This window comes from Pelophylax lessonae (genome assembly GCF_965119305.1).
Source record: "Pelophylax lessonae genome assembly, chromosome: 4".
Classification (NCBI taxonomy): Eukaryota; Metazoa; Chordata; class Amphibia; order Anura; family Ranidae; genus Pelophylax; species Pelophylax lessonae.
In genome coordinates, this window is record NC_138771.1 from 48,081,547 (window position 1) to 48,097,622 (window position 16,076).

The following is a 16,076-nucleotide window of genomic DNA, read 5'->3' on the forward strand; positions in this document are numbered from 1 at the left end:
TTATTGATGATCCAATAGGTGCCAAAGTGCCAAGTGAATAAAGGTGCTTATAAGGTGAAGGTGCCCTCTTGGTTCCCCACTCACCGGATTGCGATTGTAAAAAAGCCCTTGGTATTATTGCACATTTGCCCAGGATCTGATGTGGGGTTCCTCCGATGTGACCTCCAAATTGAAATCGTCTCCGATATCACCATTAAAAGAAAAAAGGGCCATACATCGTGAAGTACGTAAGTATATTTTATTTCCCCAAAAAGCGATTCAATACTTACAGGATAAAAAGGTTAAAAAAGCATGTATCAAACAAAGCGAGTGGCGCCGCTCATAGCGTGCGTTCCACATACAGGAAGTTCCCAACCGGAAATGACGTTACGTCCGCAACCGGAAGTGCGTCAACGCGTTTCGCCGTCACACACAGCGTCTTCAAAGGACATCACTTCCTGTTGACAGAGGCTCTTTATATCGTAGCCTCACCTACATCATATCCGGATTTGTTTAGGAACAGGACTTTAATTTCCTTAAGTTTATTTATCTTATATCTGTTGTTGGTATAGCGATATTAATCAACTATATCAGAATTACTAAATAAGCTTAATTTACGACTATTAAAATATATGGACGTTCTATATCCGGGTCGTAACTTCCTGTTTACAAATTGCTATACAATCCTCATTATACACTAACAATAAGCGATTGATATAAATTAACAATGGATATACAATATAAACTAATAAGGATAAAATATTTTATTTAAATGTCTTAGAGCCATTTAGATTTTCTTGGGACTAATATTTATATTATGCTATATTATACGTATATAAATAATATTAAATAATTAGCATTGTCCATATATTTTAATAGTCGTAAATTAAGCTTATTTAGTAATTCTGATATAGTTGATTAATATCGCTATACCAACAACAGATATAAGATAAATAAACTTAAGGAAATTAAAGTCCTGTTCCTAAACAAATCCGGATATGATGTAGGTGAGGCTACGATATAAAGAGCCTCTGTCAACAGGAAGTGATGTCCTTTGAAGACGCTGTGTGTGACGGCGAAACGCGTTGACGCACTTCCGGTTGCGGACGTAACGTCATTTCCGGTTGGGAACTTCCTGTATGTGGAACGCACGCTATGAGCGGCGCCACTCGCTTTGTTTGATACATGCTTTTTTAACCTTTTTATCCTGTAAGTATTGAATCGCTTTTTGGGGAAATAAAATATACTTACGTACTTCACGATGTATGGCCCTTTTTTCTTTTAATGGTGATATCGGAGACGATTTCAATTTGGAGGTCACATCGGAGGAACCCCACATCAGATCCTGGGCAAATGTGCAATAATACCAAGGGCTTTTTTACAATCGCAATCCGGTGAGTGGGGAACCAAGAGGGCACCTTCACCTTATAAGCACCTTTATTCACTTGGCACTTTGGCACCTATTGGATCATCAATAAGGACTTTTTTCACCAAATTATTATATATGCACTTTAATCTTCTCACTTGAAATTTATATTTAATTTTTTAGTTTATTATGCACTTTATAATTATTGCAGTTATTTTATGCACTTAGTGTGATTGATATATTATGATTGTTTATATGATATAGATTGATTCTATCATAATTTTATAATTTTATATCTTCACTAATTCATTGCTAGCGCTGCATAAATTTGTTTTATTCATATATATATATATATTAGGTGACTTGACACAAGAATAATCAAATCCCATCTCAACTATCTCTACTGGAATTTATTTGGTAAAATAACGTTATCTAATTATCTCTGCCTTATAGTCCCAATTATCGTAGACTTTGACAAACCCCCTTTAACAGGGAGTTATGGTATTATCAAATTTGAGAATACTCTGTTGTATGTTTATTATGTGTTTCCACTCACACAGCATACCTATTACAATTTTATAGTTTTGGACATTGACCAATATGATCATGCCCATGGCCATATTTGGTCAATAATGTCACCACTATTCCTGCTCTTTCTCTTATATAGCTGATGCCAGTTTAAAGAGATGTCTTTCTGCTAAGTGTTCCATTGAGATCAGTTGCTTGTCATTGCTTTTTGGGAGTTTTTTTTTCCGGCAAGTCGGTGAGTGACAGGCATTGTGATTGACAATAGATTTACGAGGAACTTTTATGGGAGGTTTGTGCATTTTTAGTTTGAATTCAATGGAGTTCGGATCCTGCATCTGAACTTCTATGAAGTTCAATGAACCCTGTTTGAATCAAACATAGGGCATTTCAGCTCATCACTAGTGTCATGGCAGACTGCAAGCATTTCTGAATATGTTCAGGGTAGGTTTATCCCAATAGAAAGACTTAGGCCGGCCATAGATGGTTCGAATTTTGGCCAGTTCAGCAGAGACCATCCTAGATTTGAACAATCTATGGACAGGCTGATTGACTTGGGTACAACCAGCACGTCTGCTTTTGTGCATGCAATTATTGCCAGCAGGTTCAGCCGTTAGCAATATTCACTGTGTTCTGCTGGCAGAGACGGCTCCCCATGCCCCCTCCCCAGCCAGGAGAACAATCTAGCTCCCCGGAAGGGTGTCCCCCATCAACACTGACTGTGATTTTCTTTACTGCAACCCATGCATCATCTATGGCCTGCTTTAGGACAGGATCGGCTTTATCTGCCAGCACAGTACAGACAGAGTTAATTAAGGGATCTAAATTGTAGGTGTGAGGTGAAGTGCCATATGTGATTACTCTATTTGGTTCCCATTGGCATCATCCAAATAGTGCAAGCAACCAAAAAAAAAAAAAAGGAAAAAGAAGGAGGTACTTTAAATATGCCTTTGAGAACTACATCCAAACTATTTAGTAAACAAATATAACATTTTATTATGTGATACAGTAAAAAAACACAATAGTTAGTTTTGTTTAGTTTTTTTTATTTTTTGTAGAGTAAAAATCCATATACAGTTAGTAAGTAGATTAGTAAATTATTGGTCTATGCGTTACGCAGGAGCGCCACTTTCTCAGGACCGCATGTATATTGTAAGTTATTCTGTACACACAGCTAACAATAGAAGAAACAAGCAAAATCAGTACATATAACCACTTGCTGTCCACACTATAGCAAAATGACGGCTACAGCGCAGATGACTAGTCCTGGACGCAGTTATATGCCGGCGTGCAGTAATTGCACCCGCCACAGAACACTGCTGGTCACAGATTGAGGTAAAGAGCCAATCAGCGGCTCTTTACCATGTGATCAGCTGTATCCAATCAAAGCTGATCATAATATAAAAAAAACATAAACTATCTCCAATAGGGACAAAAGGAGGCTTTAGGACAGGCTTAGCTTTACAATGAAGAAGGCATTATTAACCCATTGTTAGACAGTGTTCAAATCTAGTTGAAAACTGATAATGAGATCTGCCAGCACAGTACAGATAGAGTTAATTAAGGAAAACACAGCTCCCCAGTCCCCTCTTCAACAACGAGATCTAAGTAGGATTTTTCAGTGCGGTATGTATCAGAAAAAAGCATTTGAAAAGGTAAGCAGAAACTTTAAAATATTTTCTAAGTTATGCTTTGCAAATGACAACGTATAACAAATATGAAGTAGGGGTTTTCCCAATTTGGCTGCAAAAGTGGAAATGCACTTTAAGACAATTCTTTACTACCATGTCCTCAAATCAGCTATTTACACTGCTTTTTGTGCTGACACAATTAAAAAAAAAAAAACTGGTTATACACAATGATATTGTTGCTTATCTCAATAAAAGGTTACAACTCTACTTTTACCTTATGGCACTTCAAATATAATTTGCATACTTTTCTAGGAAATAAAAGAAAATGTATTATCAACCTTTGCTTAGCTTTAATACCTCTGTGTAAATCTGTCCGATCTGCAGAGGATCACACCATTTAGGAATTCAGGTAATCAGAATTCATGAATTTTTGATACCCTAAAGAAGACTTTTTTCTTTTATGTAGAAGAATTAAATAATCCACAAGGCATCTTGTTTTCAAACTGATTCCGTTGCTACTACTCATTAATACATGTCTTTTCTGTAAAACTAAAAACTTTCCTTGGGCTACCAATCTAGAAGGTTTATTAACGTCAAAACTGAAAACCCCCACCCAAATTACTTAACTGCACCTCTAGCTGTAAGTGCTTGTTTGGGAATCTAGACAAAGGGGTATATGAATACAAAGTGTTGGATTATTTCTCTCCTTCATTATGGTCCTCTCCTAAAAGTATACCCAAGAAAAGAGGAAAGTATGAGGGCATCAGTTTGTAGAGAAGGGTGTCTCTTAAAATTCCTATGGTTTACCATTGGTCTACAAAACAAGTGATCCATCACAGCAAGGCGTGACCTTTTAGAGCCAGATGGCCAATAATTAAAGGAATAAATGCCAAAATCAGCAATTTTGATGTGTTAACTTATTTCAATACTATAATACAACACATAAAAATAAACAAAAATGTAATTCAGTCCCCCTATGCCAGTGTCTTCTGTGAAACAAACAGAAGAGCTTGTCCTGTACACAACAAGACAGGTGCCAGACTTTCATGACAAAGGATACACCGAATGTCCCCACATGGACTTGCACTCACCAGATTGTTTTGATCTACTAATTCTAGTCAGGTCACACTGCACCTTAATATCAAGACCTCAATATAATGCATGAGCCAGGCGTTCCCGCTATTCAGGCTTTAAATCTTCCTCTTTGTTATATAGTTACACAGTAGTTGAGGTTGAATAAAGACAATAGTCCATCCAGTTCAACATGTGTAGGTGCGTGTGGCTGTAATCAATTCACATACCCCTCAATGTTTTGATCCCTGAGATGTATGTCCAAGAGTCTTTTAAAAGTAGCCATACTCGCCGCAGTTACTACCATTTGTGGTAGAGAATTCCACAGTCTTGAGGCCCTTACTGTAAAGAACCCACTGCGTAGCCTGAGGTTTAAACACTTCTCCTCTAATCGCATTGTATGGCCTCGTGTCCTCATGCATTCCTTACGACTGAATCATTTTTTTTCTATGTTGAGATCACCGTTGAGGTATTTATAAATCAATATCATGTCCCCTCTCAGGCGTCTCCTCTCCAGGGAGAACAAATCAAGTGCTTGTAAGCGCTCTTCATAATTAAGGTCTTCCAATCCTCTAATTAGTTTAGTTGCCCTTCTCTGGACTCTCTCCAGCTCCAACACATCCCTTCTGAGGATTGGCGACCAGAACTGGACATAATACTCCATATGCGGTCGGACCATCGATTTATAAAGTGGTAGGATTATAGTTTTATCTCTGGAATACATCCCTTTCCTTATGCATGCTAATATTCTGCTGGCTTTGGCAGCTGCAGCTTGACATTGCATGCTATTGCTAAGTCTATCTTCTACTAAGACTCCCAGATCTTTCTCCATTTTTGATTCCCCCAGAGGTCCCCCCCCCCAAATGTGTATTGTGCTTTTATGTTTTTAGTCCCCAAGTGCAATACCTTACACTTCTCCACATTAAACCTCATTTGCCATGTAGTTGCCCACTCTGTTATTTTGTTCAGGTCATTCTGTAAGATTTCTGCCTCCCGATGTGAAGTTATTGCCCTGCTTAATTTTGTGTCATCTGCAAAAACTGATCCCGTCCTCAATGCTATTTATGAATAAATTGGACAAAATTGGTCCCAGGACTGAGCCTCGGGGGACCCCACTTACCACCCCAGACCAGTCTGAGTATGCATCACCCTTTGGACAATCCCCTTTAACCAGTTCCATATCCAAGAGCAAACCTTGTGGTCGATGCCTGCAGACCTTATTTTATAAATTAAGCGTTTGTGGGGAACTGTATGAAACGCCTTAGCAAAATCCAGGTACACCACATCCACTGGTCTTCCCTTATCTAGCTCACAGCTCACCTCCTCGTAGAATGTTAACAGATTGGTTTGACAAGAATGCCTTTTTGTAAACCCGTGCTGATTACAGCTGATGATGTTGTTATCTTTAGCAAACTCTACGATATAGTCCCTTATCATCCCCTCCAGAAGTTTAGATACTATTGACGTCAGACTGACTGGCCTATAATTTCCCGGGACATGCCTCTGCCATTTTTTGAATATCATTATCACGTTAGCGTTCCTCCAGTCACCTGGTACAGTTCCGGTCAAAATACTATCAGCAAAGATCAGGAACAGTGGTCTAGATATAACCTTACTGAGTTCTTTGAGTACTCTCGGATGTACGACATCCGGGCCTGGTGATTTACTTGTGTTTATTTTATTCAGCCTTTTCCTGATTTCACCCTCTGTTAGAGGAGGAAGAGGAGAGAAACTGAAAAACGCTGCAGGGGAGAGGGGCATGCAGGAAAGGTGGGGGAGAAGACACCAAATCCCCCTGCAGTGCAGCAGGAGGGAGAAAAAAGGAGAGTAGCCAGCGGAGGTGGAGGGGGAACCTTAAGAGTTGGCAAATAGGCAGTACAGCCATCACTTCTACTTGGCCCCATCAGTTCAAAAGGGGGGCCCAGTACAGGATGGCTGGCTGTGCTGCCTTATCAGCCGCCCTGGCTGTATCACAGCATATCAGTTTGTTGGAGTGTCGGGTGTCTCCTAAGATTCCTATGATTTTCTATTAGTCTACAGCAATGTTTCTCAACCAATTTTCTGTGAAGGCACCCTTTAACCACTTTAAGACAGGAAGGATTTGCGCCCTTCCTGACTAGGCCCTATTTTGTGATTTGGCACTGCGTTACTTTAATGGACAATTGCGCAGTTGTGCGATGCTGTACCCAAACAAAATGTATGTCCTTTATTCCCACAAATAGAGCTTTCTTTTGATGTTTTTTTCGATCACCTCTGCGATTTTTATTTTTTGCGCTATAAACAAAAAAAGAGCGACAATTTAAAAAAAAAACAATATTTTTATATTAATTTAAAATCTAAATTTTTTAACATTTTAGACCAATGTTTTTCTGCTACATATTTTTGGTAAAAAAAAAAAAAAAATCACAATTTTGGGGGTACCAGTGACATTAATACAGTAATCATTGCTAAAAATATGCACTGTTACTGTAATGATGCCATTGACAGGGAAGGGGTTAACCCTATGGGTGATAAATGGGTTAAATGTGAGCCTAGGGGAGTGATTCTAACTGTGGGGGGGGTGGCTTGTGAAATGACCATAGAGACCTGTAATCCTATATAGAAGGATCACATTGGCTCTATGATCATCCCAGGGAGAAGGACGGTCGTCTATGTTTACAACAGCCGACTGTCCTTCTCTCTCAGCGGGGAGCGATCGCGGGTGTCAGGCGGCAATCGGAGCCGCCTTCCCGCTGCATCGGCTTCCCTGCTGACGATCGGGAGTGGGAGCGCGCCCCCTGGCTGCCACCAGGCGACAGACGTATACCTACATCGGTTTGCCTGGGAGAGCCACACTGCCGCAATATATCTGTGATAAGCAGTGGGCAAGTGGTTACATTTTGGCACAGTCTCGAGGATACCCCATTCTAAAATGTAAAAAAGTTAACTAATATTTCTACATAATGTAGCTGTATCCACACACACATAGGACACCCAATATTAGAGATGATTTATTCTTACAAAGCCTTTGCATACTGGTACTGACCAGTATTCCACCAAGTCAGGAATCGGCATCAGAGATTGCCACATCTGCGCGGCTGCACTCAGGAAACTGGGACCTGGCTGTATATGCTTTAAGTGAGGGTTTTTTTTTTTTTCTTTTTTTACGGTGAAACAAAATCCTTCCAAACACCAGCACACAGCAAACATGAAACTATATGTGATTTAAAATCGCCACTGACAGAATACCTGACTAATAACTAACAAACAGAAATCTAAACTACAACTAACTACTGAATATACAATATATATACAAAATGGGGAACACTGAAAAGCAGGGGAAAAACTGGAGGTACAAGGGCAAATGGTAAGGGGGAAGCAAAACTGGGATCAGGAACAAGTGGGAACAGATACAAGGCAGCAGAGTACAGGTTACAGCAAACAGAGCAGGAGCAGGAACAGGATAATGTCTAGCAGTATCTGTCAGCAAGCAAAACACTGGAGGCACTTAGTAGAGAAGGACCTTGAAGGAGTTGTAAAGTCGGAAAGTTTTTTATCTTCATGCAGTCTTTGCATGAAGATAAAAAATAAACCTTTTGTGTGTAGCAGCCTCCCCAGCACCCCTTAATACTTATCTGAGGTCCTTCTCTATCCAGCTATGTCCTGGGGACTTTCTCTCCTGATTGGCTGGGACACTGCCACGGCACCATTGGCTCCTGGGGCTGTCAATTAAAGTCAGTTAACCAATCAGGAGAGGGGGGGCAGTGCGGAACGGCAGCTCTGTGTCTGAATGGACACGGAGCCGCAGCCTGGCCTGGGTGCCCCCATAGCAAGCTGCTTGCTGTGGGAGCACTCGATAGGAAGAAGGGGGCAGGAGCAACAATGAGGGACCCAAAAAGAGGAGGATCTAGGCTGCACAAAACCAACTGCACAGAGGAGGTAATGTTTGTTATTTAAAAAGAAAAAAAAATAGACTTTATAATCCCTTTAATACCTTCCCAGCAGCCAGCATCAGGTGGAAACAGATTACTGGGGTTGCTGATTGCTGGAATACACCCACTGGTGGACACTGGAATTACAACCCTCCACCTAGGGAGCCACAGTGCCACCAACAGATGATCCATGTCCTGACACAGCATTTCTCTTCTCCCTAAAATTCCTCTCCCTCACTCAGCTAATATAACCCCAGCGCTGATGGTGAGGGTCAGGGGAGGGGTAAAAAAGGATATTGTGCAGGTGCCCAATGTGCTCCTTACCAAGCGATCATGTCAACAGTTGTTAGGAGATTGGCATTGTGTTACACAAAGGCAGGCTTGGTTCACTTGCTGGCTTGTGGACAATTTGGGCCGTTTTTTAGGCACTTTCCCAAGCCACTCTTGATGAATGCAAGAGCAATCCAGGGTGTCATGCAACCTAGGTTGAAAAAAGTTGGTCTACAGAGCAAGCAATTGATTGCTGCAGGAAATGTGGCATTTGAGAGGCAGAAGGAATCTGAGAATAGTAATATGGTCCTCTCTTTAAAGTATACCCAAGAAAAGGGGAAAATATGATGGGGGATAATGACAGCTATATCACAGCACATCAGTTTTTAGGAAAGGGTGCCTCCTAGGATGCCTTCGATTTACCATTGATCTACAGAGCAAGTGATCCATTGAAGAAAAACATGTGGCCTTTAAGAGACAGAAGCCATCTGAGATTAGCAATATGCATGCTTATTTTTTTTTTAATAAATAGCAAGATACTATTTGTTTTATAGATTTTTGGCTTCTTCATATGGTAACCAAAGCATCAAGTATGGATATGGTTCCTAGCACACTACCTTTTCTGGAAAAAAAAACGGCCCCTATTCTGTATCCAACTTATTAGTAGCATTAGCATCAAGAGCCAGTTTTAACAGCCAACTGGCAGCCTTATGTGGTGACAATATAGTTAAGATGCAAAGGTTGGACTTGTCTATATGACCAACAAAACCCAGAGTTAACCGCTCATTAACTCGGCATTTAAAGTTGAAAAAAAAATGAAATTACCTTTCCTTTTTATCTTAGTTATCTATTTTTTCCCATCATATAGGCAGAAAGTCAGAAAAAATTAGTATCCATGACTTTGATGTGAAAATCCAGAAACCATTTATTCTTCTGCTCGGCCTTAAGCCATGTTCAGTGTTGGAAGCCAGGGTCCGGTATTGCCTTTGCTTGCTTGCCTTATGTTCAGTTTTTGAATTTCAAAATTAAATTCACATTTGCTGGTATGACAGCTGCTAGTTTAATGTTAGCACAAATTAAATCATCGATTAATATTCTTCATTGCCCACATCTAATTAAAATGAAAAAAACGCCTGATCTCTAGTTGTTTTTTTATTTTTCAGCTGCCAGTTTTATGCTGTCTTTTATGTTAAGTGTGCTAGAATGCTAAAGACTGTTTATCTCAAAGGGTAGTGAATATATGTTTATAATAATTTAAGAGACAGGAGAAAGAAAAAGAAGAGGAAGACTGACTTATTCTATCAATCTGTAAAGATACATACAATTACACACGCACATACACAAGCATAATATACACTTTATATAATTTATACTATGTGTGTATATATATATATATATATATATATATATATATATATATATATATACACACACAGTATCTCACAAAAGTGAGTACACCCCTCACATTTTTGTAAATATTTTATTGTATCTTCATGTGACAACACTGAAGAAATGACACTTTGCTACAATGTAAAGTAGTGAGTGTACAGCTTGTATAACAGTGTAAATTTTCTGTCCCCTCTAAACACACAGCCATTAATGTCTGAACTGCTGGCAACAAAATTGAGAACACCCCTAAGGGAAAATGTACAAATTGGGCCCAATGTGTCAATATTTTGTGTGGCCACCATTTTTTCCAGCACTGCCTTAACCCTCTTGGGCATGGAGTTCACCAGAGCTTCACAGGTTGCTACTGGAGTCCTCTTCCACTCCTTCATGATGACATCACGGAGCTGGTGGATGTTAAAGATCTTGCGCTCCTCCACCTTCCGTTTGAGGATGCCCCACAGATGCTCAATAAGGTTTAGGTCTGGAGACATGCTTGGCCAGTCCATCACCTTTGCCCTCAGCTTCTTTAGCAAGGCAGTGGTCGTCTTGGAGGTGTGTTTAGGGTCGTTATCATGTTGGAATACTGCCCTGTGGCCCAGTCTCTGAAGGGAGGGGATCATGTTCTGCTTCAGTATGTCACAGTAAATATTGGCATTTGTGGTTCCCTCAGTGAACTGTAGCTCCCCAGTGCCGGCAGCACTAATGCAGCCCCAGACCATGACGATCCCACCACCATGATTGACTGTAGGCAGGACACACCTATCTTTGTACTTTTCACCTGGTTGCCGCCACACACGCTTGACACCATCTGAACCAAATAAGTTTATCTTGGTCTCATCAGACCACAGGACATGGTTGCAGTAATCCATGTCCTTAGTCTGCTTGTCTTCAGCAATTTGTTTTTTGGCTTTCTTGTGCATCATCTTTAGAACAGGATTCCTTCTGGGACGACAGCCATGCAGACCAATTTTAGGCAGTGTGCAGTGGATGGTCTGAGCACTGACAAGCTGACCCCCCACCCCTTCAACCTCTACAGCAATGCTGGCAGCACTCATACTTCTATTTCCCAAAGACAACCTCTGGATATGACGCTGAGCACGTGCGCTCAACTTCTTTGGTCGAAAATGGCGAGGCATGTTTTGAGTGGAACCTGTCCTGTTAAACCGCTGTATGGTCTTGGCCACCGTGCTGCAACTCAGCTTAAAGGTCTTGGCAATCTTCTTATAGCCTAGGCCATTTTTATGTAGAGCAACACTTCTTTTTTTCAGATCCTCAGAGAGTTCTTTGCCATAAGGTGCCATATTGAACTTCCAGTGACCATTATGAGAGAGTGAGAGCTATAACACCAAATTTAACACACCTGCACCCCATTCACATTTGAGACCTTGTAACACTAACAAGTCACATGACAGCGGGGAGGGAAAATGGCTAATTGGGCCCAATTTGGACATTTTCACTCAGGGGTGTACTCACTTTTGTTGCCAGCAGTTTAGACATTAATGGCTGCCCATGATCCCCTCCCTTCAGAGACTGGGCAACAGGGCAGTATTCCAACAAGATAATAACCCTAAACACAGCTCCAAGACGACCACTGTCTTGCTAAAGAAGCTGAGGGCAAAGGCCAAGCATGTCTCCAGACCTTAACCCTTTTGAGCATCTGTGGGGCATCCTCAAACGGAGGGTGGGGGAGCGCAAGGTCTCTAACATCTACCAGCTCCATGATGTCATCATGGAGGAGTGGAAAAGGACTCCAGTGGCAACCTATGAAGCTCTGGTGAACTCCATGCTCAAGAGGATTAAGGCAGTGCTGGAAAATAATGGTGGCCACATAAAATATTGACACTTTGGGCCCAAATTGGATATTTTCACTTAGGGGTGTACTCACTTTTGTGAAATACTGTGTATATATATATATATATATATATATATATATATATAAGTATATTGGACCTAATATTGTTTTTGCATTATCGGACATCCATATACATAATTTATGAGCATCCCCTGAAGAAGAGTGTTAACCTGAAAATTTGAAATGTGTCAGCGTCACGTCTTTTACGTTCATGTTTAAGGCTCTTTGCTGACCTTTGTGCTGCTACTATATACAGTATATATATATATATATATGTATTAATATATTTATATACATACATACATATATGCCCTGTCCCCTCCCTCTATTTTGCATTACACCAGCGTTATGGTGTGGATGGGGCACAAAAAAAAACACTTGTTTTGTAGGTATCCTGTTCACACCACAATACTAGTGTGGTGTGAAATTTAGAAAAATGCTGACATGCTGCATTTTTCTGCAGCGTAACTCAACGCACAGATTGTCAATGCACCTCAGCTCAGCTGTGGTGATTACATTTTTATGCAGTGTAATTTTTTTTATTTTTTCATCAGTTCAATAATGTTTAGGAAAAAGAAAAAAAAACATAAACCTGCAAAAAATGAACACCTTGCCACGCACTAAGTTAGAATGTTTCAGCATGTGGCACATGAGAACAGACCCTTACTGAAATATTCCTGTGATAGCCATGTTCTCTTAAAAAAATTGACAATAATGCAAACACCATTTTATATAATATTGGTGTTCATAACATAATGTTTTCTGCCAGTGGTGATTGTGAAACTCCTAAGATTTCTGCTTCCCCAATCTGAATTTCCATCACTGGAGCCTGAAGGCATATAGTCCTCGGTGCCTAAAGCAATTACTCTCTGTTAGAAACACCTCTTTTATACTGTAAAATTCAATTTTTTTTTTATTTTACTGGTCCTAACCTGTTTTAAAATATTGTGACAATATAAAAGATTATATTTTACACATGATATGGAAAAATTGTGTTTCCTTTAATTAAAGAAGAAAAAGCCTCCTCTTTGCATGTGCCACAATAGACTTGATATATGGAAATTTGGGGAAGTGGTACCATGTTCTTGATCAATTACATGGAAATATTATTTTAAATATGAATATATTTTTATATGCAAAAATCAGCACCACCACATGCTAATTTCCTCTTCATTGTTGGCAAATGATTGACAGAGGAAGGTGCCTCAGTGCATGCTGGGATACTGTTTTAATGCCAACGGCACATGTGCTCGGGGTCTTTCAGCTGGAGAGCGGGGTCCTGGAGGGAGGGGGCTGCTGCCCCTCCTTTGTAAAAGCTGCCATGCGGCCTCTGGTGGTCGACCTGAGGGCCCGAGAATCAGAGAGGAGCTGAACTCCTGCAGAGCTGACTGGAAGGGAGACACTGAAAGGATCTAATTTCTGCCTACAGTGAATACAGATCTGTGTCGTGGGGCCTGTCCTGAGAGGGCCACCCCTTCTGCTAGAAGAGTCAGTGGATGAGTGTCAGACAAGGGGATGCGAGAGAGTGTCCTGAAGATAATGAAGTTGTATCAAGTATATTGCTATAGAGAGCAAGAGGACTTAATTCTTCCATACAAGTGGCAGTATGGTCAAATCAGTGTGTCAGCTTCCACAAATAACCTGGTGAGGCCAAGTGAGAGTTGTCTTTATCTACTGTGAATAGTTCCATTTGGAGTATCCCACTATTCCCTTCTCCCATCCAAGTTACACAATAAATATAAAACCAAATCCCCTGGACTATTTATTGGGTAACGAACAACTGGGAGTAAGGACTGATGTGTGAAAAATCCCCTAGTGACTGTCTGCAGGTAATCAGAGGGAGACTCAAGAAGTCATCACATTACAGTCTTCATTAGCACACTGTCCTCTTTGGTAATACTGTAGCATTAACCTAATGGGATTATATTGCATTTAGGACCTCTTTTTATTATATGAATAATGTCAATAATAGTTTTATTTGGGTATGCTCACCGTGCTGCTTCATTGGAGACATTTATACTGTATATTATCACTTTTTTTTTTTTATGCAATTTTATGGCATTTTTATGATTGTTTTATGGTCTGATATTGTATTTTACTGTGTATCAAAAATTCATGCTTTGACACATCCAAATAGGTAGTTGGTCTTCTCCAGCAAGAATCAAGCACTTTGTATTTGTATTTATTTTTATTTACCGTATTTTTCGGCGTATAAGACGACTGGGCGTATAAGAAGACCCCCCTATTACATGATCTACCGGTAATACTTATACTTAGGTTACCTTGGAGATATTATACTCGGCGTATAAGACGACCCCCCATTTTTGGGGGATTTTTTTGAGGTTCAAAAGTAGTCTTACTACTTTTATTACTGTATTACTAATACAGTATTTACATTTCAATTTATATTTATGGTATTGCAGTGTACATATAGTAAATGAGTCTTTGGGCAGTGGCACTTCATCCCACTAACTGCATCAGCCTATGATCCCTTTAATGGAAAGCCGTCCTTGCTACCTGTGGGTGTGCCCCACCATGGCCTGCTCCTTAACAATGACACTAGACCACAATAGCTTCCGGATTTCGCCATGACCTGTAGGAGGCCAGAAGTGACACCTGTGGTTCACCGCAGCCGGTATTCCGCCTTCCTATTCTTGCTGACCGGACATGACGCAATCCCGCGTTACTGGAAGCGAGGTTTGCAAATCGCAGGACCAGCATCTGGAAAGCACAGCATGACCACACTTCCTAGTTTCGGTCAGCATGCGTTCCAGCAGCCATATGCCACATTGAAATGGCACTCTTCACATCAGTGATGTTTTAGTCCTCCTATCAGGCAACCATCAGCATGGCCTCCCACTTGGACAACCCAGTCGATCTAGACTTCTGTACACCCCAGTGTGTCAATTGCTTTGTGATAGTGAGTATCCATTCTCATATACAGTATATACATACAGTGGGTACGGAAAGTATTCAGACCCCCTTACATTTTTCACTCTTTGTTATATTGCAGCCATTTGCTAAAATCATTTAAGTTCATTCTTCTTCCTCATGAATGTACACATAGCACCCCATACTGACAGAAAAGCACAGAATTGTTGACATTGTTGCAGATTTATTAAAAAAGAAAAACTGAAATATCACATGGTCCTAAGTATTCAGACCCTTTGCTCAGTATTTAGTAGAAGCCCCCTTTTGATCTAATACAGCCAGGAGTCTTTTTGGGAAAGATGCAACAAGTCTTTCACACCTGGATTTGGGGATCCTCTGCCATTCCTCCTTGCAGATCCTCTCCAGTTCTGTCAGGTTGGATGGTAAACGTTGGTGGACAGCCATTTTTAGGTCTCTCCAGAGATGCTCAATTGGGTTTAAGTCAGGGCTCTGGCTGGGCCATTCAAGAACAGTCACGGAGTTGTTGTGAAGCCACTCCTTTGTTATTTTAGCTGTGTGCTTAGGGTCATTGTCTTGTTGGAAGGTAAACCTTCGGCCCAGTCTGAGGTCCAGAGCACTCTGGAGAAGGTTTTTGTCCAGGATATCCCTGTACTTGGCCGCATTCATCTTTCCCTCGATTGCAACCAGTCGTCCTGTCCCTGCAGCTGAAAAACACCCCCACAGCATGATGCTGCCACCACCATGCTTCACTGTTGGGACTGTATTGGACAGGTGATGAGCAGTGCCTGGTTTTCTCCACACATACCGCTTAGAATTAAGGCCAAAAAGTTCTATTTTGGTCTCATCAGACCAGAGAATCTTATTTCTCACCATCTTGGAGTCCTTCAGGTGTTTTTTAGCAAACTCCATGCAGGCTTTGATGTGTCTTACACTGAGGAGAGGCTTCCGTCGAGCCACTCTGCCATAAAGCCCCGACTGGTGGAGGGCTGCAGTGATGGTTGACTTTCTACAACTTTCTCCCATCTCCTGACTGCATCTCTGGAGCTCAGCCACAGTGATCTTTGGGTTCTTCTTTACCTCTCTCATCAAGGCTCTTCTCCCCCGATAGCTCAGTTTGGCCGGACGGCCAGCTCTAGGAAGGATTCTGGTCGTCCCAAACGTCTTCCATTTGAGGATTATGGAGGCCACTG